Source organism: Rhineura floridana, chromosome 6, assembly GCF_030035675.1.
Source record: "Rhineura floridana isolate rRhiFlo1 chromosome 6, rRhiFlo1.hap2, whole genome shotgun sequence".
In the NCBI taxonomy this organism is placed as follows: domain Eukaryota; kingdom Metazoa; phylum Chordata; class Lepidosauria; order Squamata; family Rhineuridae; genus Rhineura; species Rhineura floridana.
Genome location: NC_084485.1, coordinates 90,929,341 through 90,944,903, shown reverse-complemented (window position 1 = coordinate 90,944,903; position 15,563 = coordinate 90,929,341).

Below are 15,563 nucleotides of genomic sequence, written 5' to 3'. Positions count from 1 at the left end.
TCTGCTGTTCTTCAGAATGTTCTTAGGTATGTGTCTTAAATAATTTTTTCTCCTCAAAATTAGTTCACTTTTTCCTAGATGCTTTCCTGGAATTTGTACACTTATACTTTCACCTGTAATTAGATATGGATTTCTTGTATAAAAGATTACATATTTTCTCAAGGTTTTGTGCCGATGGTTCCTGTCAGCATTTTTCCTATATGTTTTTAAATTTGTTCTGAAGCCACTGTAATTTCTGCTGCCCCTTTTCTGTTTTGACTCATCTAAGATCACATTTACTGATGTTTTGTATGAACAATTTTTAATGGCTGGTACTGATATTAGTTGATACTCTAGTACATGTCCTGCAACAAAAGCAAACAGTACACATTGGTTTAATTAAAATACTTTAAGTTGCACTAAGTGCTAGTTATTGTAAGATCAAAGCACAATCATAAGACTAAGTTTTTTGGCACACAGTTCTTTGGGATGGGGCTTATCAACAACTCCCTAAGTGCAATGATACAAAACATTACAATATGGGAGAATTTCAGAAATTTACAGTGGCATTACATTACACCATCCCAAATGCTTAGACTAAGATTATTATAAATATAAAAGCCACATGATGGCTTCTGTCTCTCTGTCACACATCACAATCTTGCTTTGCACAGAGTTACATTGCCTAAACTGAGAGAGTATCTCCAACAAGCTGCAGTTTTATAAGCCATATAAAGAAGGGAACTTTTCCTCTCATCATCCCTTTCATCAGCAAGACCAGTAACCCCTAGCAGTGTGTGGGGTGGGGTGGAGCTATGCTACTGACCCCGGCATCACTGCTACTTCAGGAAAAGGCCATAGCTCATTGGTAGAGCATATGCTTTGCATGTAAAAAGTGCCAGGGTCAATCCCCGGCATCTTTAGGTAGGGCTGAGAGAGTTCCCTGACCAAAGTCCTGGAGAGTTGCTGCCAGTCAGTGTGTACAATACTGAGCTACATGGACCATGGCAGCTTCCTATGTTCCTATGCTTACTTGGTTGGGGATGGGGAAGTAGGTAGGCAGTGTGATTACACATGTAGGACTGGCACCACCAGTCCGCCACTCCCACTGGTGCAACATGTGGCCCTGACCTCATCACCACCCAGCCCCAGCCCCACCCAGGTAACCAGCAGTGACACCAGTGTTGGGAGCATGGCTCTACCCCATCACACATGCCACTACTAGCCAGTTACACTCGAGTCTTGGCCATGGGAAGATGAGCTTTATTCTGTCAAGGGTCACATTCCTTGAGGGATAACCTATAGAGGGCCACATGCTAGTGACTGGCAAAGTCAGAGCCAATGATGGGTAGAACCAGAGACAAAAGTGTTCTGGATTAACTAATCCGGAATAAAGACCATCCTGCTCAAATCTTCACCTTTCAGATTAAAATTCCCAACCCTATGCTGATATACTCAGGAGTAAGCCTGGCTGGATAGAGCTACTCTCAGATAGGTATGCAGAGGATTTTTTTAGTAAACAGACCAATACAGCTACTGTTCCAGAAAGCAAGTGAAAATAATTCCTTTTTGACTTTAGCATGTACACACAACATACACACGTCAGAAGCCTACCAATTTGCTCTCAGGCAGCTGGACAAAGCCTTATTTTCCTCAAACCATGGAACCAGGAAATGTTTCCTAACAGAAGGAGGACTCTTAAACTGGAGAGCTTGCTTTTCAAGCATCTAACAAAACAATCCTATCCATGTCTGCTAAGTAGTAAGTCCTATTGTATTCAGTAAAGTTTACTGCTATGTAAGTAAGGTTAGGATTGCAGCCTTAGGCAGCTGGGGTAGCCTGCAGGCCTCCAGATGTTTCTGGACTCCAACTCCCATCAGCCCCAGCCAATCATAGCCAATGATCAGGGATGATGGGAATTGTCATCCAACAACATCTGGAGGGCCATAGGTTAGCCACTAAGGGAAAGTTACAATAAACTACATTTCTAATCAGCAATCACAACAGAATGTAAAAGCTATCCAACTCAACGGGAAGTCCTGCCTATAAGGAGAGTGGAAACTGCCTATCAATTCCCTAATTGGTGGGAAATAGATAAAAGGGATAAACATTCTAGCAATTTAATCTAGATATCTTTGAAATATCTTGCTATGGTTATTTTTTTTCTTGTTTGCTAAATTCAGATTTGACCTTGTATCTATGTGAATTCCATGATAGGATTGGGAGTGTTCTTTCCATTGTGTTTGCTAGAGTAAACGGTCAGTATGAATCTAATCTATTATGATTGTTGTCAAGTCCAAAATATTGTTATAGGATTGTATATGTGTGGGGTTAGTCAGGATGACATCTGTGAGTCTCTTACAAACCTGTAATCCTGTATCTGGACATCTGGAGTCTACAGTAGAAGATACCTGCTGTACAGTGGAGTAGCGTCATATACACATTTCACTTACGCAAATTCAACTATACATGCTTGACAAAAAAATTGTATTACTAAGGGGCCATTACTCTCTGATGAAAATCCATGCCACCTGCACCCATAAATCCCTCTCAGCTGATTGGAGAGAGAAGTCTGTTAGTGCCATGGAACCAAAGCTCAAGGGATGTTAGATTCTGGCTAGCTCTAAGTCAGAACAGGAAGTAGAATGGAGATTCCTTACATGAACCTGGAATTTATTCTTGCACTTTCCGGCCAGTTCAGTCTAGTCTACCGAAAGGGATTTATGGGTGCAGGGGACATGGATTTCCATCAGACAATAATGGCCCTTTAGTCAGTAATACCACTGTACATGGGTAATTTTGACTATACATTATTTTCACCTTATGAGCTGACTGTAGGACATAACTCTGCATAAGATGCTACTCTACTGTAATGACCAAGACAGTATCTTTGTTTGGTTAATGGATCTGTCAAGTGCCTTCATGAACATGTGTAAGGATTTGGCCAGGAGTACAATGTATTGCCATAGGAACAAGGATATCACTCCCCAGTCACTTGGCTGGGGCAGGAGGTAGATGGGGTGCTAGTCTGAGGTGAAGCTGGAAAGACAAGAGAGGGTTGCCTCACTTTCTGTGCTGAAACCGAAGCTATGGATTTGGGCACTCCCCTAGAAACCTAATGGGGAAGCAAGATCTGTTGGACAGTTAATGCTGACAGCTTGTCCATCTTCCGCTCAGGTTATATATGTGTGTAAATAAACCATATATCATAAAGATGCCACAGTCTCTATTTACTTTCATTCCAAGGAAGCCAAACCTGGGTAAGCACAAGAACCCTTGGAAGTCTCACACTGCTTAGAGACGGGTGCGTGCAATAAAATTAAGTTCCCTTAAATTCTCAGCTTTTAAAGTCATGCTTGTGGCTTCAGAGACCTGACTCAAGATCTGTTTATAATGTTGAGGAGTAGCAGCACCTATTAAACTGGGAGAGAGGATTGAAACCAATATATCCCCCTGCCATGTTTATTTAACAGCTTGAAGGGAGGGGGCTAAAACGTGACACTTTACCAAGTAAATCCTACTCATGACTTCAAGCCCATGCCACTATGCCTTCCAACATTTCCTTCTGAATTCCAGAGGCAGGGAAGGAAGGAGCCATCTAGTTTCAGTTCACAAACCCCTTTCCTCACTGATCCTATGGTGTCCTCACCTGGCCACACTTCCCAAAGGACAAGTAGATAGCCCATTATGGAAGACCCCATGACTGGCATCAGAACCAGTAATGTGACCATAAGGGCTCCAGTGCTTAGCATGGCTTCTTCCCATGTACAGATATCTCCCTGGTGGTGTAGAGATAGAGCTGTTGTAAAATGGTATGTTCCACTGTCAGCCCTGCTATTATTGTTGGAATGGAACAGTCTGTGGGTGGGAGCTGACAGTTGAAAACAGTTGGGGACTGGAGCTGTTATAGTTATGTTGTGTTTGGCTCAAAAGAAGTAAGTGTGTCATCTTACATAAGATGGTTTAGTGCTGCTATTTACCACCATGAAGTGAGCAACCTTTTATAGAGCTTTTATCACACTGATCAGGTAGGGAGCTTCAACAGTTCCCACTTGTGTTTGAATTCTTCAGGCTATAACAATGAGTGATAGAAAGATGGACACTGATAGGATGGAAAATCTCCATATGGAAATACAGGGGCAACTGTGTCAACTCCAGTGCATTCCCCTTCTTTGTGAGTACCTGTGAATCTGTGGAGGAGAGAAGCAGCAGGCAGGGAAAAATTAACTGGCATTACTCAGTACCTCAATAGCATAAATGTTGATTGGGCAAAAAGATCAGGGACTGCAGTCTAAACTTTAGACTGCAGTCCTAACCCCACTTACCTTAAGCCCTATTGAATTCACTTCATTACTTCTGAGGAGATATGGTTAGGATTGCACTTGAAGAGACAAAGTAGAAGTAATGGAAAGATATGCCAACGATAGTAGCAGCTAAGCAAACCTTTCCTGTTGAGGAGAGAATTTAAGTTGGCTGAACAGCTTGAAGTTCTGAGTAAAAAGGAAGGACTGGATTTTTCTTGCCTGGTGAATCAGATTGGAGCAAGAGTTTGATGGAGTTATTCATAAATGGAAACAGTGAAAGCAGGAATTAAAGCAATAACTGTCAAACTAGTTTGAGAAGCCAGGTGGAAGGGAATCACACAATGACCCTGCCTAAATTAAGAAGGAATCTAAGAGCTTATTATCAAGGGAAGAGTGCCACAGGGATGCAAGTTATCTTGTCTAATGCTTCTCAGGGAATTAGAGAAAATGTTCAAGATTTCTTGTTGCAAGCCATGAAGGAAGGTTCCACTTTAAAATGTGATCCCTTTTTGGCATAAAACACTATTCATTTTCTACAGGACTTCAGATTGACTTTGTTCACACACTGATGTTGCCTTACTTGCAAGATGATTCATTTGCTGATGATTTTCTGCTGGAGAGATTCAGTATTGTTTCTGGTTAAGAAAGAGAGAAACAGTGGAATACATCCATGAGAGTGCAAGGAAAAGTTGGTGAGCTCCATGCACTGACACAAGTGTCTGCTGATGGTGCTTCAAGGACTCCTGAAGTGATGAGCACCACAAAGAAAGCACAGATATGTGGATTCAGTTTAATGGAAGAGATTGGAAAAATTAAGATGAGTCTTGCCAAAGTGAAAGAACTGAGGGTGGAGATTGCTGCTATCAAGGAAACCTGGATGGAAATGAGGCCAACTCAATCCAAGAAGCAAGGAAGTAAGAAAGAGATGTTTGCAACCATTGTTTCTGGTGTGGGAGTGGGAAGCACTACCACGCAGGATATTGTTCAGCCCAAGAAAGTCAAGCAGCTGCTGGCCAGGTAAACCACAATTGGTTACCAGAATGACCCATGAATGTCAAAGGTCTCATGCACAAACAGCATGCATGAACAGACACATGAAACATCTGCTAATCAAGACATTATGAAACTAAACTTCAATCAACAATTTGGGGAAAATATTTTTATATCAGTACTCATGTAAAAGTAAAGGTAAAGGTGTCCCCGCACTTGTAGTGCGAGTCGTTTCCCACAGGGTGACGTCTTGCGACATTTACCAGGCAGACCATATATATGGGGTGGGATTGCCAGTTCCATCCCCGGCCTTTCTTTACCCCCCAGCATATGCCGGGTACTCATTTTACCGACCACGGATGGATGGGAGGCTGAGTGGACCTCAATCCCTTTTACCGGAGATTCGACTTCCTCCTTTCGTTGGAATTGAACTCCGGCCATGAGCAGAGCTTCGGCTGCATTACTGCCGCTTACCACTCTGCACCACGGAGGATCTCATGAGTGTATGATAAGTCATTTGACACCTGTACAATATGTTAACTAAGATAGTGGGGAACATCTGTAAGGTTTGGTGCTTCTTAAATAATGTGGTTGTGAAGGCCTTATGGGACACTGGGGCACAAGTGGCAAGATAATCAGCAGTGGTGTGGGGGAGGGGACTAAGTAGCAGCAGTATCTTCCTAGCAGTTGCAGTATTCCTGGGGCAGAGTGGCAGCAAGGTTGGTGGAGCTCCAGGTTGGTGGTGGCAGCCCCACAGATTCATGTACATTATTGTTTTAATTGTAAAACTAATTGTACTTTGAAAACCACACATCTGAAAAATTAATACAACCAAACTGTAGTTGAATATCAAAATCTATTAACAGCATTCAGAGTTTAGTGCAAAGGAAAAGTATTCATGCAGGAAAAATACCACCAACCCAACAGGAAACCCAATAGTCATTGAAGAAAAGCCAATACAAATACCCCCAAAGTCCCAGCCACTCCAACAGCAAGCAGTAATTAATTGTGATCCTGCTATATTGACATAGGCTACTTCCCCAGCAATTCCTTGGATTTCATACCAGCCTAGTTTTTTTAATAAATGGGTAAATCCTGTGCCGCTCTAAGGAGGGCTGAACACTGCCATGAATAGAACATAGTGATGAGTAGTACCATGGACTGGTATAGGTATATACAAGATTTTCCACAGGTATGTAAAAATATAGATTTTGTCTATATATCTTGCCATATAAGGCCTGGTGCAACACAAGAAGAAGCAAAGAGGTCCACTGGAGATAAGACAGAAGTTGACAGTCCTTATTTCTTAGACCACAATAAGTAATGAAATTACTGTTGTGTAGGTCTTCTGGGAAAGGTCTTGGTGAAAATTGTTACATATAGGTACCCAAATGTCACTTTCACTTTTGTAATGTAGAATTAGCATGCTTGTATACTGTTGGCAGAGATTGTATAGTTTTTCCAATTTTTATCATCCCGTATATAAACAGGAGTACATGGCTTCAGGATCAGGAGTTCAAATAAGGCTGTCTAACATAGCCTCATTGTACAGCCCTGTTACTTTAGTACTGAATACTAGGAGCTGCCGCCCCTGCTTGCTCTGCTCACCAACCCCACATACACTCCACCCTACAGTACCCCTAAGGCCTCCCTCACCTTCTCTTCCAGGTGCCCCCTAGCCATCCCTCCATATCCTCTGTCATGCTGCCCCCTACCGCTCCCCCTGCCTGGTGCCCCTAACCATCCCCACAACCCCTCACGAACCCCACACCAACCCCACCACACTGGTCGCCAAAGCTCTCCCTCTCCCACTCCAAGTGTCTCCAAACCTCCTCCACCTCCCACAGGTCGCTAAACTTCCCCCTCCAAGTGTCTCCAAACATCCTCCCTCTCCCTCCAAGGGTCTCCAAAACTACCCCTCACAGGTCTCCAAAGCTCCCCCTCTCCCTCCAAGGGTCTCCAAACCTACCCCCCTCTCTGCAGGTGTCCAAACCTGCCCCCTCCCCCTCCAAGGGTCTCCAGACCTACCCCCACCCCACACAGGTCTCCAAACCTCCCCCTCCCTCTCTAAGCATCTCCAAACCTCCCAATCCCCCTCCATGGCTCTCCAAACCTCCCCCCACCCCTACAGCTCTCCAAACCTCCCCCCTGGCTCTCCAAGTCTCCCCCTCCCTCTTCAAGGGTCTCCAAACCTTTCCTCCACCCTCTACAAGGGCTTCCTAAATCTCTCCCCCCCTGCCCCCAAGGGCCTCCAAACCTCTCCCCCACTGCCTCCACAGGCCTACAAACTTCCCTCCTCTCCCTCCATGGGTCTCCAAACCTCCCCCCAACTTCTTACTTACCTTGTGGCCTTGCGGCTGCTGCTCACTAACTCTCTCACTTGTCCACTAGGCCCTGGCTAGGCCCCCCTGTCGCTCTTCTCGTCATTGTCGCTGCTGCCTCCTCCTCCTCTTCGCACTATCATGGCCAAGGTTTGCCTCTCCTTGCCCTCCTCACCTGTAAGTGTCATGCTACGGGTGAATGCTTACAAAAATATAATATAGTCAGATAATATAATATACAATATTATTTTTGAATCAATTTAAAAATACCAGCTGCATAGTGGTGATTATTTTAACTGGCTTCTACCAGTTTTACAAATTAGCTTTTTTATTGTCCACAAGGTGGTGCTCTGTCAAACAAATTAATAAAACAGAAGATTTGGTTAATAGAAGGGTGATATCTTCTCTAGATAAATGGTAATGAGTTTTATTTCTCATAGACAAAATTAATGTTTAATATTAAATTGACCTTTTAATAGTTGGCACATTCCTGATTATAATTAAAAGTATACAAAGCCGTAAATGGTTCAGGACCTAAGTACTTAAAGGAGTGCCTCCTTCACGTCCATGCTTTGAGACTGTAATCCCACCAATGGGATCCACTGCAACAGACATCCCTAGGAGCCAATCAGCATGAAAGGGAAGGCTGTAGGTTAGCTACTGAGAAGAGTCTTCTCAATGTCTGACTTGCCTTCTTTGTGCTGATTGGCTCCAATCAGCACAAAAGAACAAGGACTCTTCTCCATGACTAACACACTTCCTCTTCATGTTAATACATACATAGGGATGCGGCTGGGACCCTGCTCCCAAAAAGTAACAGGTCTATGACCCCCCCGTGACCCTGGACAACTACACCACTGGTTCTTAGACATAAACATATTTTTAAAGAACTATGTATTAATGATTAAATAGCACTTGGAATGATGACGTTGTTGTTTGATTTCTGTTTGACCATAGGCTCAAGATGACAAATGATTTTAAAAGTTTACATTTTTAAAATGCATAAACATGGAGTTCAAATCCTGTGAAAAGAAAACGAAAATGACTGTACTCATCACCAATCACTAAAATACCTCCTTAAATATACATTCTGAAAAAAAATCCTGGCCTAAGCTTTGTCATGTCATCAAATACAAAGAAGTTCCAGGCTGGGAAACAGCTGCTGAGAACTCATCCCTGCAGCCAATTACAAGAAGTCCATTCTCTGTTGAACATCAAGATTGCAGTGAAATGTATGGAAAGATGCTTGTTAAGTAGTATAGGTACCAAATAATTCCAGTCTGTATAATTCAGCACCTTATTGCTTCTAAGAGAATTCCCAAGAGACCTTATTACAATGACTGTGGCTGGATTTACCAGACTCTTCCCTACTGTCAATAATTTCATTGGATAGCACTTTGCAGTCGCAGTGCAAGAATGATTTATTTGCTGCTGCCATGTCATAGTCACCAAAAATGAACCTACCCATTCATGTACATCTTTGGCCAAAGTCCAACTCCTGTGTGCCCTTGCCATCAGAGTTGAGGCATGAGGAAAAGAGTCTGTTTGGTTATTGCACCTAAACTCTGAAACTGTCTTCCTTGAGAAGGTCATTTATCCCCTTCACTCCTTGCCTTCTTTCATATTGAGAAGGCATTTGAAAGTGGAGTGAATTCATTACAGCTGGATATATATGGATATGCCTTTAAAAAAAGTATAACAAAGTTTTTAGCTTTTTAAAATTTTGTTTTATTATCTGATATTTTACTGTCTGGGATTATTTTTCTAACCACCTTAGATATTTGTATAGTGAAATAATGTTTTAATAAACATGATATGTACAGTATATAACCCTTTTTTCTGGTGCTCATAGATCTTCCCATAATTCTTGCAATAACCCTATAATTTATTATTATAGAAAATTTCTTAATTTTATATTCATAGAATCCCAAAGTGATGTACAATATGGAAATCAAATACATTAGAACAGAATTTCAAAACAATGTGCAAAGTAGAGGTCCAGTAACAAAATAATATCAAAACCATGTACAAAATAAAAATATAAAACAGAAGAGTATTGTTATTCCCATGTTATATATTTGTGCTGAAGAGGTAGAGAGTTTAGGAGGTTGCCTGAGTACACAACTCTTATGTGATGCCTATAGTCATGTGTCTTCAACAGATCATTTTCAAACACCTACAGAGCAGGGGTATGAGAGACAATTTCAAGTAGGGAAAAACAGCTTAGGAGGAAGCTGGTGATACCTTCCACTATCTACCCCTTTTTTTCTGCAACCCCCTCCCCAGTCACATTTCTCCCAGCAGGGTTTATTTCTGATCTCAGAGACTAACTGGGAAAAAGCAGCTGCATGATATCAATACATGCAAGACCCCTATCATCACTCCATCCACCCCCACCAAATCCTATTCTACTGCTGCTGAAGTTAATTTCCCTAATAACTCTGCAGTTGAGAAAATGTGGTGAGGGGAAGATTCCCCTAAGGAATTGCTGAAAGTCACTTACCACTGTGGTTTGCTTTCTCTATTATTATAATCACCAACATTTGTTAGTTGCTTTATACAAAAAAGTCTCACAGCAACTTAACAGCAAAATAAATTACAAACAGATTAAATCAATTAAATGTCAAATTTAAAACAACGTACTATACAAAATTGCTAAGAACGCTCAATACCATAAGAAGGACAAGTCATATCCCACCCCACTAAAAAAGTACCAAAGTAGGGGCTGATTTAACCACCAAAAGCCTGGGTAAATAAAAGTGTCTTAGGGTGCAATCCAACTCACATTTCTGCTAGGCTGGGGGGAGTTGGATACAATGGCCCCCCAGCTGAGCCACGGCACCTCCAGGCCCCTGCGGGCACCACTGGAGCTCTACCAGTGATGGCCAAGTCCTCCTTGGAATGGTGCCCCAGGTCCCAAACCCCATGTTAATTCCGCCAGTAACAGACCTGTGCAGTAAAAAAAATTACAGTGGTGGCCTATGAGGACCACTGGGGAACAGTAGGCCTGTTCTTGGGAGCCAGCTCTTCTTGTCCAGCTCCCATGCACAGCTTCCGACAGAGCTTGTGTTCAGCTGGGCCAGTGTCTCCCAAGCAGCCAGTGGATGTCTTGTGGAAACAGCAGAACTTTGCACTGGTTCCTCTGCTGGCTTCCCATCATTTGGATTGCTCTGCCCCCCTGGCACCTAAAAACTGACAATGATGGTGCCAGGTGTGTTTCCCTGGGGAAAGGATTCTACAAATGGAGCCACCACTGAAAATGCCTATTCTTGTGTAGCCAGCAGCAGCAGCTCTCTTGGATAAGGCACATGGAAAAGGACTTTGGATAAAGACTGTAGGATCTGGGCTAGTTCATATGGGGAAAGGTGATCCTTGAAGCATTGGGGTCCTGATCTGCATAAGGCATTATAGGTCATTATAGCACTTTGAACTGAGCCCAGAAACTAATTGGTAGCCAATGCAGCTGGGTCAGAATCAGTATTATATCAGCATTATATCAGCATATTATTTATATGCTCAGAACTTCTGGTCTTAGTTGGTAATCTAAGTGCTGGATTCTGCACTAGCTGTAGTTTTTGAACATGCCAAATATAACACATTACAACAATTAACCTAGAGGATACCACAGCATATTCAACTGAAACTAGGTTATCCCTGTCTATATAAGCTGGGACACCAGTTGAAGGTAGTGGAAAGTGGAGACTTGGCCAGCCAGTGAACCTAATGGTGGTGTAGTTGTTAGCCTCTGGTAACCACAGGAATTTTAAGGCTTCGATTGGTGATCAAATTGGACAAATAGTGAAAGCAATGGTATAAATGGTGAGGGGCTGCAAAGAGAAATTAGTGGACAGCAAGCAAAGATTCCACAGCTGGATGGTGAGGAGGTAATTGGTACAGGTTCCCCTGAGCTGTCAGACGAAGAGGTCAAGATGGTGCAGGGCAGGTCAAAATAATTGAAAGGTATGAAACTGGCACTCTAGATGAAATGGCTGAAATTGATGAATGAGTTCTCAAAGTGAGACATGCTCTTATGGCAGACTGGAAAGCAGCCTTTAGAGGCTAAGCTAGAGGCTGTATCTACAAACATCATGGATATTGTGAAAATGGCAAATGAAGCCATGACTTTGGGCCTGGGCAATCAATCAGGGCTAGAACACCTCAAAATGGTGGCAAACGACATAGAACTTACACACTAAGCACAGTCACATTGGGAGTACAGAAAAACATTCTGCTTTAGGGGATCCCAGACAAAGAGGAAGGGGGGGACATAGCGTCTGTTCTTGTAGAATGGCTCAACGGTCTACAACTTGGGATGCCTGTAACCCCTGCTGACATTGAAAGGGCACACAGAGTGGCGTGTCCAAGGGCTTGTTCTGATGGTGCACTTTGTAATATAGTTGTACTGTTTGAGCACTACTGCACAATAAGGCTGTGTTCAAAGTTCCCCGAAACTTTGGAGAGTTAAAGTATAATGAGACTAGCATTGAAGTATTCTAGGACATGTGTCCCGAGACACTTAGAAGGCCTTGCTTCTTTCGATCTTACACAGCTACATTGAAAGAGGTGGGATTCTTCCACTGTTTGGGATTCCAGTGTAAGCTGGTTGTGCAGTTTAGAGATTAATTCCTTAAAGCAGGTGATGATAGACAAGCAGAACGTGTCCTATAAGAATGAGGTATTCAGCCTCCAGATATGATTAGACAGCAGCAGGAGGGGACCCAAAGGTGAAGGAAGCAATCAGTGGTCCCAGAAGAAAGGGTGGAAAGATTAAAAAAGAAAAAGAAAAAAGGAGCAGCCCGGCTGGTGTAATTACTTACTAAGGCAGGTCCCAGTGACTTCATAGCACTGATTGCCATTGTTTGTTGTTTTACATATTCATAACATCTCCCCATGGTTGGGGACACTTAATACATAGAAAGTCACTCACCTACCACTGATCTCCAATATGATCAGAGACAAAGCTACATGAAGCCTCGCAAAGCCCAGTCTAATGTTGGGTGCCTTCATTTTAGGATTTTTCTAACCACTTATGTTAGGTTATGGGATTGTTTACCCCTATCTGTTATTCAGTTACAAGGAGAGCAACTCATTTGTACACACACACCCCGGAGCAACTGGATCCTGAAGCCAAAACCTGCTACCCCATTAGATTGCCTCATGACCACTAACACAGCAAACCTGATGGTCATTTCTATGAATGTGAAAGGGCTTGGCAATAAAATTAAAAGAGCTTGAGTACAGGTGGCATTACAGAGATGACACTGAGACATCATATTACTTCAAGAAACACATCAAAGGCAGGAACCCATACATCACCTATTGAAAAGAACCTGGACTGGCAAACAATTTATGTACTAGACATATCCAAATTGAGGGTAGTCACTATCCTCATCACATAGAAGTGCCCATTGTTGATTGAGGACACATCAGTTGATGTTTACAGCAAATTCCTTTATGCTGTAGGCTGATTGGGGGAAGGTCACAACATCACGCTAGGATTGATCTACACACCCAACATTGATTAATGTCACTTTCTTCAAAAGGCATTATCAGCTCTCCAGTGCTTTAAAAGTGGTTCTGTTCTTATTGGTGGGGACATTAAAAATGTAAATGTACTGCCTTCAAGTCAATTCTGACTTATGGCGACCCTATGAATAGGGTTTTCATGAGGCTGAGAGGCAGTGACTGGCCCAAGGTCACCCAGTAAGCTTCATGGCTATTTGGGGATTCGAACCCTGGTCTCCCAAGTTGGACAGGAGTGGGCGTAAGTAAGATGTTTCTTCCCAGGGATGAGAAATAGCTGACTTACTGACAGGCAGTGATCTGATAGATGTTGGAGGGAGAGACACTCCACTTCTCAAGAGTATACATACTTTTCTCATAGTCATACTCCAGAATCAATTACCTGTTTTCTTAAATGCTCACTCAACAAAATGGGATTAGGGCACAAGTTCTCCATTTGATAAACCAGCTGTACTCAGTGTCAGCAGCATCACTTCCATACAAATGGAGTTGATTCCCTTGCCATCTCTTTGAAAAGGGGCACTCAGCAAGGATGCCCCCTGTCATCCCTATTATTTGCTCTTGTAATCAAAGTACTAGCCTTGAAGATCAGGACCCATGATGCGATCACAGAGGTAACTGTCAGAGGGCATGAGCACAAGATAAATTTATTTGCTGATGACATGCTGCTGATGCTGAGTAGACAAAAGGAGGCTTTAAATCCACTGGAGACTTTACAGAAATTTCATGAGATAGCGGGGCTAGAGATTGTTCTCAGTCAGCTGTGCTGCCTCTCAGTCTATCTAACCCAGACAGGGACTGGCTATACACTGCTTCTGGGTTTGCGCCCTGTGATGGTGGCTTCAGTTATCTAGGGGTTATTATTACTAAAGTTCTTGGCCAACTATGGAAAAGGAATTATAGACACTTTTACAGCTCAAAACGAACAGAATTTCTAAGCTGGTGACATCTGAATCTAAGATGGCTGGGCCATGTCACAGCTGTGAAGACGTCCATATTGCCAAAGTTTTTATATTTGTTTCAGACCCTTCCCATTTCTACTTCAGACCATTGGTTTACTATGTTGTGTTATGGTTTATTTCTATGCTGTCTTTTGACCAAAAACATCCCCAAGTTAGCTCACAAATAATACACACAAATACAAAATAGAAATAAGAAATGAACAATACAATTTACAAACATTTAAGAGAACAGAATCTTAACATTTTTAAAAAGCAACAATAACAACTAAAAGCCATATATATTCATTTGTCTGGTAAAGAGCAGTCCCCAGAATGATGTCAGAAAGAGCAGGGATGAGGGGGCAAGGTAGGTGGAAAAGCTTGCTCCTTTATGGTCCAAGCACAGTCTCATGCCTGCAGCAATCCATGTGGGGGTGTTCTTCTAGAGGAGCACCCAGACCTGCCCAGCCCAAGTAATGAGTGTGATGCACTGCCTGTAGATGGAGAGCAGTATGACAACCCTGTTCCATTCAATTGTCATCAAGCTCATGTAGGACATCTTCTGGCCAACGCAATCTGAAGCAGTAGCCCAGTTCATTTTGGACCACTGCCACCATTTCCCCCAAGGTTCAGGCTACTACTGACTTGTTACTAATGCCTTTGCCTTATTCCCCAACCACCTCTCCTTTTTCATAATTGCCTACATGACTTGCTGCTTGCTTTCACAGGCTTACATCTTAAATTTGTAATCAATAAAGTTTGAACATTTATCAGAATGTGTGTTTTCATTGACTGAGTGGTTGTAGAATTTGGGGAGAAGCTGTGGGTTGGTTATAGCAGCTGTTTCGTTTCCTTACATGAATCTATGTTGAGATGGTGCTCCTATAGTTCAGCTGGATCAGGGTGTTTTTCCTAGGCAAGAATGAACTCATCTAATTTCATCCTGATCTCAAGTTAGGTTTCCTTCTATCATCATCAGAACTACATCAGGCTCTGAAGTACGTCTCATCTGGATGGTGGGGGCAGAGAGTTTACCTTTGAGATTGTATATATCAAGGGTACGTGTTGGTGCACGGTTAACATATGCTTTTATCCTGGTCCATTCCCCCTCCTTCTCTCTGCAAACCTATACACTGGGCTGGCAGTTCCCTTCAACCCTAAAAAGGAATGTTGGAAGGGTTTTGGAAAATACAGAGTTGAATTTTGTGTAGAAATACAGTTCTACCCTGATGGAAAGCAGGGAAGTGGCGGTGACAAATGCGGCTGTGGATCTTGTATTGAAAAAAACTTCCACTCTAGTGAGGTGCAAGGAAGAAGTTAATGAGCTTCTTGGCTGGAGAGGACACATAAGTTTCCTTTAATGGGGGAAGGGAAGGAATCTGGTATGGCATGGCCATTGCCAAGAGCAGCTGAAGAGCTCCAAGATTTCCCACCTCATTTGTGCAGGTGACCAATACTATGGGGGATGATAATGCATTGCAGCAATGTCAGTACTGGGGCACCAC